Below are 11294 nucleotides of genomic sequence, written 5' to 3'. Positions count from 1 at the left end.
CTTGAGGAAGGACTCTGCTCTGACCCTAGTCCTTAGTTCTCTTCTTCCCCTTACGTTCCGTACTAAACTATCTTCCTTCTGAAGAATCAGGCTTTCTATGGCTCTTTCCTGTGCCAGCAGCTCCAGGTCACAGGAGTCTGCTTCAGCACTTCCTTCACTCCATCCCTCTCTCGGGATCTTCTCTCACAGACTGACCATTTCCTTATATTCTCCCGCTCTCTTGTGCAGTCTAAGCTCCACCCACCTCCCAGCACTCTTCATGTTCCAAGCAGGGAGCCATGAAGGTTGCTCTGCTACACTACTGTGTTTGTGTGGGATCCAGGTGTTGGAGAGTGGTCAGGTGTCTCCACCTTACCTGGATAGTGGGGTACCACACTTCAGGAGGAGGTGCAGTACCTCTGTGGCGACTGAACCCTCAGGGGCGTCACACTTTGAGTAAGAGAAAAGTTGATATACTTAACTGAGTCACATCCTCTGTCAGGGTTGCTTACAAATGAGTTGAATAGATTGCATTTACTTGAAGGCTTAGTGTATAGACAAGCAATAAATCCTGCAGACACAGAGAAGTGGCAGCTCATGCTCACAAAAAAACAAAGGCAATATTTATAGCTTTACAAGATGAATATGGTAATTTGGGCTATCAGAATATTTTAAGCCTGGTAACTAAGAGATTGTTTCTACTGGCCAGTATGAGGAAGATGGGGAGGACTATTGCTATTTCTATAACAGAAAAAAAACTTTGTTACTAGGAGCTGTTCCTTTGGAACACATAAAGCCAAGGTCCCACAGACTTGGTTTGTATTGACGTTCAATCTATTAAACCTGAAGACGGTGGAATCATCAATGTTTGTTACAGACCATTATGCCTGTTATGCTCTAGCATTTCCTACCAAGGATAAACAAGCTATCACACTTCCTAAAGTCCTAGTGGAACATTTCTTCATTTACTATGTTTTACACAGAAGAATTCATTCTGCGAACGACTGAAATTTGAAAGCAGGCTAGTATAACCAACTTTTGACATTATTATAAGTGTAGAAATCTTCGTCCACTCCCTATCACCCTCAGGGTTAGGCCAGGGTCACACTGGCGAGGAATACGGCCGAGTGAGAGGCGCTAAAAGCACGCATTAGACACGGACCAATGATTCTCTATGGGGTCCCTCGCACCAGCCATATATTTCTCATCCGTATTCTACGCTCCGTGCCAATCGCAGCGTGCTGCGATTGTCAGCGTACTACGGCAGTAGTACGCCAATGCAAGTCTATGGGTGCGCAAAAAATACGGATTACACACAGACCACACATGTGACTTGCGAGAAATACGCACCAGGTGTCTTTTAGCAAAGCCGGCAATTCAGTGCGCTATACAGTAAACTCACACTGACAGGTTTAATAAAGAAACGAAAGAATAGATATATACATATAGAATACACATATATATATATATATATATATATATATATATATGCATTCTATGTGTCTATATCTATTCTTTGGTTTCTGTTAGAAACCCTGTCATAGGGCTCCATTATATGTCCATTTTGCAAGCCTGCGAGAAAATCTCGCCATACGGATGCCATACGGATTACATACGGATGCTTACATGAGCAAAATACGCGACCACACCTTGATTACGGATGACATACGGAGCACTGTTTAGGGGCCATTCATCCGTATTACGCATGTAAAATACTGACCGTATTTTGCGTCGGTTAGTGTGACCCCGGCCTTACCCTCAATGTGAAAGGTTTAACAGGACTCTCTTAGATATGCTAGGCACTTTAAATATAAAGAAGAATGTTCATTGGTGTCACTACTAGAGTTGAGCGAAACGGGTCGAAAAATTTCAAAAGTCGCCGACTTTTGGCAAAGTCGGGTTTCATGAAACGAAACCCAGCCCTAGGATGAGGTCGGCCACGAGGTCGGCGACTTACGCGCCAAAGTCGCGTTTCAAAAGTTTGTTTTGCGCTCTTTTTCAGCCAATCAGGATCCACGGACACTGTGGGCAACGTGATGACATAGGCAGGGGTCACCACCATCTTTCAGAAGGGCATGCAAGTGATTGGCTTGCTTTGGTGGGCGTCACAGGGGGTATAAAAGGGCGTGCACGCCGACCACCATCTTACTTCTGCCGATCTCAGTATAGGGAGAGGTTGCTGCTGATTCTGTAGGGAGAGAGTTAGGCAGGGAAGAAGACAAAAAAACTGCTTCTGCTGCTAGCGATTTGGCCTGCACAACACACCAGTCACTGTGTGTGCAGTGCAAGGGGAGGCTATATAGTGGTGTATCAGTGGTGTTGGTTGTTGGGCTGCCTTCTAAGGCTTCCTGACATTCCTGCATTGCTGTTTAACCACTGCTCCGCAAACTGCTTTTTTAAAAGCAATCCCAATTTTTTTTTTTTGTCCTGCTGAGAAGAAAAAAAAACTGCTTCTGCTGCTAGCGATTTGGCCTGTACAACACACCAGTCACTGTGTGTTCAGTGCAATGGGAGGCTATATAGTGGTGTATCAGTGGTGTTGGTTGTTGGGCTGCCTTCTAAGGCTTCCTGACATTCCTGCATTGCTGTTTACCCACTGCTCCGCAAACTGCTTTTTTAAAAGCAATCCCAATTTTTTTTTTTTGTCCTGCTGAGAAGAAAAAAAAACTGCTTCTGCTGCTAGCGATTTGGCCTGCACAACACACCAGTCACTGTGTGTGCAGTGCAAGGGGAGGCTATATTGTGGTGTATCAGTGGTGTTGGTTGTTGGGCTGCCTTTTAAGGCTTCCTGACAGGCTGGCATTGTTGTTTACCCACTGCTCTGCAAACTGCTTTTTTAAAAGCAATCCAATCTCCCTTATCCTCTAGTCACTTTTGTCACAGCTGTGCCATCGAGCCTGTGACATAGCGCTCAGATATCAGTGGGCGTCACACAATCCAAAAGTGTCCAGTGTCCACAAGTGTCTGCAGAAATTCAAAATCTCACCTTATCCTCTCGTCACTTTTGTCACAGCTGTGCCATCGAGCCTGTGACATAGCGCTCAGATATCAGTGGCCCTCACACAATCCAAAAGTGTCCAGTGTCCACAAGTGTCTGCAGAAATTCAAAATCTCCCTTATCCTCTAGTCACTTTGGTCACAGCTGTGCCATCGAGCCTGTCACATAGCGCTCAGATATTCATTGGGCCTCACACAATCCAAAAGTGTCCAGTGTCCACAAGTGTGTGCAGAAATTCAAAATCTCCCTTATCCTCTAGTCACTTTGGTCACAGCTGTGCCATCGAGCCTGTCACATAGCGCTCAGATATTCATTGGGCCTCACACTATCCAAAAGTGTCCAGTGTCCACAAGTGTGTGCAGAAATTCAAAATCTCCCTTATCCTCTAGTCACTTTGGTCACAGCTGTGCCATCGAGCCTGTCACATAGCGCTCAGATATTCATTGGGCCTCACACAATCCAAAAGTGTCCAGTGTCCACAAGTGTGTGCAGAAATTCAAAATCTCCCTTATCCTCTCGTCACTTTGGTCACAGCTGTGCCATCGAGCCTGTGACATAGCGCTCAGATATCAGTGGGCCTCACACAATCCAAAAGTGTCCAGTGTCCACAAGTGTGTGCAGAAATTCAAAATCTCCCTTATCCTCTAGTCACTTTGGTCACAGCTGTGCCATCGAGCCTGTCACATAGTGCTCAGATATTCATTGGGTCTCACACAATCCAAAAGTGTCCAGTGTCCACAAGTGTGTGCAGAAATTCAAAATCTCCCTTATCCTCTCGTCACTTTTGTCACAGCTGTGCCATCGAGCCTGTCACATAGCGCTCAGATATCAGTGGGCCTCACACAATCCAAAAGTGTCCAGTGTCCACAAGTGTCTGCAGAAATTCAAAATCTCCCTTATCCTCTAGTCACTTTGGTCACAGCTGTGCCATCGAGCCTGTCACATAGCGCTCAGATATTCATTGGGACTCACACAATCCAAAAGTGTCCAGTGTCCACAAGTGTGTGCAGAAATTCAAAATCTCCCTTATCCTCTAGTCACTTTGGTCACAGCTGTGCCATCGAGCCTGTCACATAGCGCTCAGATATTCATTGGGTCTCACACAATCCAAAAGTGTCCAGTGTCCACAAGTGTGTGCAGAAATTCAAAATCTCCCTTATCCTCTCGTCACTTTTGTCACAGCTGTGCCAACGAGCCTGTGACAAAGCGCTCAGATATCAGTGGCCCTCACACATTCCAAAAGTGTCCAGTGTCCACAAGTGTCTGCAGAAATTCAAAATCTCCCTTATCCTCTCGTCACTTTTGTCACAGCTGTGCCATCGAGCCTGTGACATAGCGCTCAGATATCAGTGGGCCTCACACAATCCAAAAGTGTCCAGTGTCCACAAGTATCTGCAGAAATTCAAAATCTCCCTTATACTCTCATCACTTTTGTCACAGCTGTGCCATCGAGCCTGTGACATAGCGCTCAGATATCAGTAGCCCTCACACAATCCAAAAGTGTCCAGTGTCCACAAGTGTGTGCAGAAATTCAAAATCTCCCTTATCCTCTCGTCACTTTTGTCACAGCTGTGCCATCGAGCCTGTGACATAGCGCTCAGATATCAGTGGGCCTCACACAATCCAAAAGTGTCCAGTGTCCACAAGTGTGTGCAGAAATTCAAAATCTCCCTTATCCTCTAGTCACTTTGGTCACAGCTGTGCCATCGAGCCTGTCACATAGGGCTCAGATATTCATTGGGTCTCACACAATCCAAAAGTGTCCAGTGTCCACAAGTGTGTGCAGAAATTCAAAATCTCCCTTATCCTCTCGTCACTTTTGTCACAGGTGTGCCATCGAGCCTGTGACATAGCGCTCAGATATCAGTGGGCCTCACACAATCCAAAAGTGTCCAGTGTCCACAAGTGTCTGCAGAAATTCAAAATCTCCCTTATCCTCTAGTCACATTGGTCACAGCTGTGCCATCGAGCCTGTCACATAGCGCTCAGATATTCATTGGGCCTCACACAATCCAAAAGTGTCCAGTGTCCACAAGTGTGTGCAGAAATTCAAAATCTCCCTTATCCTCTAGTCACTTTGGTCACAGCTGTGCCATCGAGCCTGTCACATAGCGCTCAGATATTCATTGGGTCTCACACAATCCAAAAGTGTCCAGTGTCCACAAGTGTGTGCAGAAATTCAAAATCTCCCTTATCCTCTCGTCACTTTTGTCACAGCTGTGCCAACGAGCCTGTGACATAGCGCTCAGATATCAGTGGCCCTCACACAATCCAAAAGTGTCCAGTGTCCACAAGTGTCTGCAGAAATTCAAAATCTCCCTTATCCTCTCGTCACTTTTGTCACAGCTGTGCCATCGAGCCTGTGACATAGCGCTCAGATATCAGTGGGCCTCACACAATCCAAAAGTGTCCAGTGTCCACAAGTGTCTGCAGAAATTCAAAATCTCCCTTATCCTCTCGTCACTTTTGTCACAGCTGTGCCATCGAGCCTGTGACATAGCGCTCAGATATCAGTAGCCCTCACACAATCCAAAAGTGTCCAGTGTCCACAAGTGTCTGCAGAAATTCAAAATCTCCCTTATCCTCTCGTCACTTTTGTCACAGATGTGCCATCGAGCCTGTGACATAGCGCTCAGATATCAGTGGGCCTCACACAATCCAAAAGTGTCCAGTGTCCACAAGTGTCTGCAGAAATTCAAAATCTCCCCTGTCCTATAGACACCTTGTACATTGTTTTACATTACTATATAGTTTGTTGGATTTTGTCTACATTTCTACCAAAAATGAGGAAGGCTGGTGGAAGAGGCCGTGGAATTGGGCGGGGGTTGGCAGCTGGTAATGATGGTGTTGGTGGTGGATCTGATGGTAGTGGCAAGAGCAAAATAGGACCGAATGCAGGAGGTGTTGAGCCTGCGTCATCATCTGGCTACATAAGGCCTCGAACGCTTAGTTTTGTAGGAGTTGGCAAACCGCTTTTAAAGCCAGAGCATCAGGAAAAAGTTTTGTCTTACATTGCTGACTCAGCCTCCAGCTCTATCGCCTCCTCTTCTTCAGTTGTAAAAAGTAAAAGCACTGAGTCATCATTGGAGGCTCATGTTCATGAACCACACCTTTCCTTGTATCCTTCACCCCAACCAAGATTGAAGGATGACGCAGGCCATACTACTGATTACTCCATGGAGCTGTTTTCACATACCATGCCTGGATTATCAAGTCAAATGGTGAAATACCCAGGCCAAGATGAATCTGACATGGAGTGCACTGATGCACAGCCGCTGATGGATGATTCTGCTGGTACATTCACTCAGAGCACTACATTGTCCTCGCAGTGTACAGAGCCAGATTCTGACCCTGATGAGACTCAGGTGCCCCTTCCCGCACACTATACCACCATACACGGTGACACAGAGGAAGGTGCACATGACATAGAAGAGGAGGTGATGGATGACCCAGTTGTTGACCCAGATTGGCATCCATTGGGGGAAGAGGGTGCTGCTTCCAATAGCTCAGATGAGGAGCATCCACAGCAGACATCGACATCGCAACAGCTGTTATCTGGCAGGCCCGGAGCACTCCAAAAACAGGTTCCAAACATCAAAAGAGTTGCTGGACAGCTTGTCCAGAGGGTCAAAAGATCACAGCGTGCTAGGCCGCAAAATGTCTGCCAAAGTAGGAAGAGTGCAGTGTGGCACTTTTTTGACCAAAATCCTCATGATCAGGCCAAGGTTATCTGTAAGAAGTGCGCAAAGACCTTTAGCCGAGGGAAAAATCTGAAAAATTTGAATACCAGTTGCATGCTTAGACATTTAACCAGCATGCACTTGCAAGCGTGGACACAACACCAAACCTCAAGTGCCACATGTGCAACTGATCACAACGAAGGTAGTCAGCAACGCTACATTGTTTCCCCCACTGTAAGCCCACCGGTTAGCACAGCAGCAAATGTTGAGGTGTCGTTGCAAGGCCACAGCAGTCAGGGAATCCCACTGTTATATCAACGAAAGACTGATTCTAGGCCATCAGAAAGAACACCAACTCCATCACCCTCATCAACCCTCTCTCAGTCCACCCTGTCCACCACTACTTCCACCATATGCAGCTCTCAAGTCCAGCTCACCCTCCCAGACACTATGAGTAGGTCAAGAAAGTACTCAGTCTCTCATCTGCGTACACTGGGTTTGAACGCCCACATTGCCAAACTAATCTCGTTTGAGATGATGCCCTTTCGGTTGGTGGAAAGCACAGCTTTCCGCGAACTCATGGCCTATGCAGTACCACGCTATGACCTACCCAGTCGCCACTTCTTCTCTCGCAAAGCCATCCCAGCCCTCCACCATCATGTGAAAGACCGCATTGTCCATGCACTCAAGCAGTCAGTGAGCGGAAAGGTGCACCTCACAACTGATGCATGGTCCAGTCGGCATGGCCAGGGCCGTTACGTGTCCATCACTGCGCACTGGGTTAATGTGGTGGATGCAGGGTCCACAGGGGACAGCGGTGGTGGGACAGTGCTGCCTAGCCCACGGTATAGGAAACAGTTGGCTGTAGGTGTTCGACCCTCCTCCTCCTCCAGAAGCGAAAGCTCGTCCAGAGAGCGCAGTCGTACGAGCACTCCATCTGCAGCTGCCACTGTTGCACACGATGTGTCCCCCTATCGAGCAGCTAGTGGAAAGCGTCAGCAGGCTGTGTTGCAGATGATGTGTTTGGGCAACAGACACACCGCCGAGGTGCTGGCCGAGTACTTGAAGCGACAAACTGAGTCATGGCTGGGCAGTGTACATCTTGAGGCAGGCAAGGTAGTTAGTGATCACGGCCGTAATTTTTTGGCAGCCATAGCCCTTTCAAAACTCAGCCATATACCTTGCTTGGCTCACACCTTGATCCTGGTGGTGCAGTGCTTCCTCAAAAATTATCCGGAGTTAACAGCCCTGCTCCAGAAGGTGCGAAGACTGTGCGCGCACATCCGCCGGTCGCCTGTACACTCCGTTCCTATGCAGAAGCTGCAGCGATTGCTCCACCTTCCCAACCACCGCCTCATTATCGACATTGCAACAAGGTGGAACTCCACCCTGCACATGGTGGAGCGGCTGTGCGAGCAGAGGCAGGCCATAATGCATTTTTGGGAGATTACACGGCCAGGCACTTTGAGAGCAGACATGGAGTTGACAGGTGTGCAGTGGTCGAAGCTGAAAGACCTCTGTAAAGTCCTTCAGTGTTTTGAGGAATGCACACGGCTGGTAAGCGCAGACGACGCCATCCTAGGCATGAGCATCCCACTTATGCGTCTGCTCATGCAAACTTTGACGCACCTTAAGGAGCAGGCGTCTGCAGCCAATGTTGATGAGGAGGAAGAGGAGGAGGGAATCCTTGATGACATTCAGCCATTGTCTGCTCAGGGACCTCTCCTGGACGAGGTGGAGGAAGAAGAGGAGGAGGAGGAGGATGATGGGGATGATTACTTAGGGGAGGAGGATGCATCTCGTGGGGCAAGTGAAAATGTTGGCGTGGCAAGGTCTGGTACAGGGTTTGTGCGTGACTGGAGGGATGTGGATTTGCCAGAAAGTGCTCCTCCACCCAGCACTCGCAGTGCATCATTGACACCGGGAACATTGGCCCACATGTCAGATTATGCCTTGCAGATCCTAAAAAGGGACCCACGCATTGCCAAAATGATGAACGATGACGACTACTGGTTGGCCAGCATCCTGGATCCACGCTATAAAGGCAAATTAAAAAACATCATGCCACAGGAGAACCTTGACCTAATATTGGCTAATAAACAAGCAACTCTGGTAAATCGGTTGCTTGAGGCATTCCCAGCACACAGCAGCGGTGATGGTTCTCACACGAGCCGTACGGGCCGGGGGCAGCTTGGCAGAGGTGTTCGTGGTGCACACAGCAGAAGTGGCGTTGGAGACAGGGGTTTCATGACAATGTTGTGGACTGATTTTTCAAATACCGCTCACACAACTGGTAATACTGCATCGATGGAAAGTGACAGGAGACAGCAGTTGTCAACTATGGTTACAAACTACTTTTCCTCCCATATCGATGTTCTCCCACACAGGTCATTCCCCTTTGACTATTGGGCCGCTAAACTGGACACCTGGCCTGAATTGGCACACTATGCCTTACAGGAGCTCGCTTGTCCAGCTGCAAGTGTGCTATCGGAAAGAGTCTTCAGTGCAGCTGGATCAATCCTGACAGAAAAAAGGACCCATCTGTCAACCCAAAATGTGGATGATCTAACCTTCATTAAAATGAACCACGCATGGGTTTCCAAGGATTTTGTCCCACCTTCCCCTGATGACACATAGGGTGACAGAAAAATGGCTTGCTTTGGTCCACCTCTTCCTGGGACTTGACCTATTTCACCTTTTGCATCAGCTGAATGTCCAACATCAACATATGCCAATTTCTAAAACTCCCTAACTGTGCTGCCTCCCCCCCATGGCCGGGGTCACCACCTAGCGCACGACACGGTGCGAGTGCCGTTGCCCTGGACAGGTGGGTAGGCCGACTCTTGGGCGCGGGCACTGGCACAGGGTCCTTCATAGTGCAATCAAGTGTCTCTGACGGTGGTGGTGAACACCCGCCGTCAGACACACCGCCGTACTATGAGGGGCCCAGTGCCAGTACCGACGCCCACGAGTGGGCCCCCCTTGCTTGGGCAGGGCCCCAGCATTTGCAATCTTTACCTCTCCCTGCTCCTCCGCTGTGTAGTCTGGGCCGTCAAATCCATACTGTGCCTGACATCGTCTGAGCCTGTCTCCTGATGTATAGACATATATTTTGAATGTGTACGCTATCCATACATGTTATCTGGCGATACGGTACCCTTTCTAACCTTTGTGCAATCACGTGCAATCCATACTGGGCCTAACACCATCTGATCCTGCCTCCTGATGTATAGACATATATTTTGAATGTGTACGCTATCCATACATGTTATCCGGGGAAACGGTACCCTTTCTAACCTTTGTGCAATCACGTGCAATCCATACTGGGCCTAACACCGTCTTCCTGCCTCCTGATGTATAGACATATATTTTGAATGTGTACGCTATCCATACATGTTATCTGGGGATAAGGTACCCTTTCTAACCTTTGTGCAATCACGTGCAATCCATACTGGGCCTAACACCGTCTGAGCCTGCCTCCTGATGTATAGACATATATTTTGAATGTGTACGCTATCCATACATGTTATCCGGGGAAACGGTACCCTTTCTAACCTTTGTGCAATCACGTGCAATCCATACTGGGCCTAACACCGTCTGAGCCTGCCTCCTGATGTATAGACATATATTTTGAATGTGTACGCTATCCATACATGTTATCCGGGGAAATTGTACCCTTTCTAACCTTTGTGCAATCACGTGCAATCCATTCTGGGCCTAACTCCGTCTTCCTGCCTCCTGATGTATAGACATATATTTTGAATGTGTACGCTATCCATACATGTTATCTGGGGATACGGTACCCTTTCTAACCTTTGTGCAATCACGTGCAATCCATACTGGGCCTAACACTGTCTGAGCCTGCCTAATGATGTATAGACATATATTTTGAATGTGTACGCTATCCATACATGTTATCCGGGGAAACGGTACCCTTTCTTACCTTTGTGCAATCACGTGCAATCCATACTGGGCCTAACACCGTCTGAGCCTGCCTCCTGATGTATAGACATATATTTTGAATGTGTACGCTATCCATACATGTTATCCGGGGAAACGGTACCCTTTCTAACCTTTGTGCAATCACGTGCAATCCATACTGGGCCTAACACCATCTGAGCCTGCCTCCTGATGTATAGACATATATTTTGAATGTGTACGCTATCCATACATGTTATCCGGGGAAACGGTACCCTTTCTAACCTTTGTGCAATCACGTGCAATCCATACTGGGCCTAACACCGTCTGAGCCTGCCTCCTGATGTATAGACATATATTTTGAATGTGTACGCTATCCATACATGTTATCCGGGGAAACGGTACCCTTTCTAACCTTTGTGCAATCACGTGCAATTCATTCTGGGCTTAACACCGTCTTCCTGCCTCCTGATGTATAGACATATATTTTGAATGTGTACGCTATCCATACATGTTATCTGGGGATACGGTACCCTTTCTAACCTTTGTGCAATCACGTGCAATCCATACTGGGCCTAACACCGTCTGAGCCTGCCTCCTGATGTATAGACATATATTTTGAATGTGTACGCTATCCATACATGTTATCCAGGGAAACGGTACCCTTTCTAACCTTTGTGCAATCACGTGCAATCCATACTGGGCCTAACACCGTCTGA

Source organism: Dendrobates tinctorius, unplaced genomic scaffold, assembly GCF_039654945.1.
Source record: "Dendrobates tinctorius isolate UK_male_01 unplaced genomic scaffold, ASM3965494v1 ptg000145l, whole genome shotgun sequence".
NCBI lineage: Eukaryota > Metazoa > Chordata > Amphibia > Anura > Dendrobatidae > Dendrobates > Dendrobates tinctorius.
The sequence above is the reverse complement of the archived record's forward strand: the minus strand, read 5'-3'. Positions refer to the sequence as shown.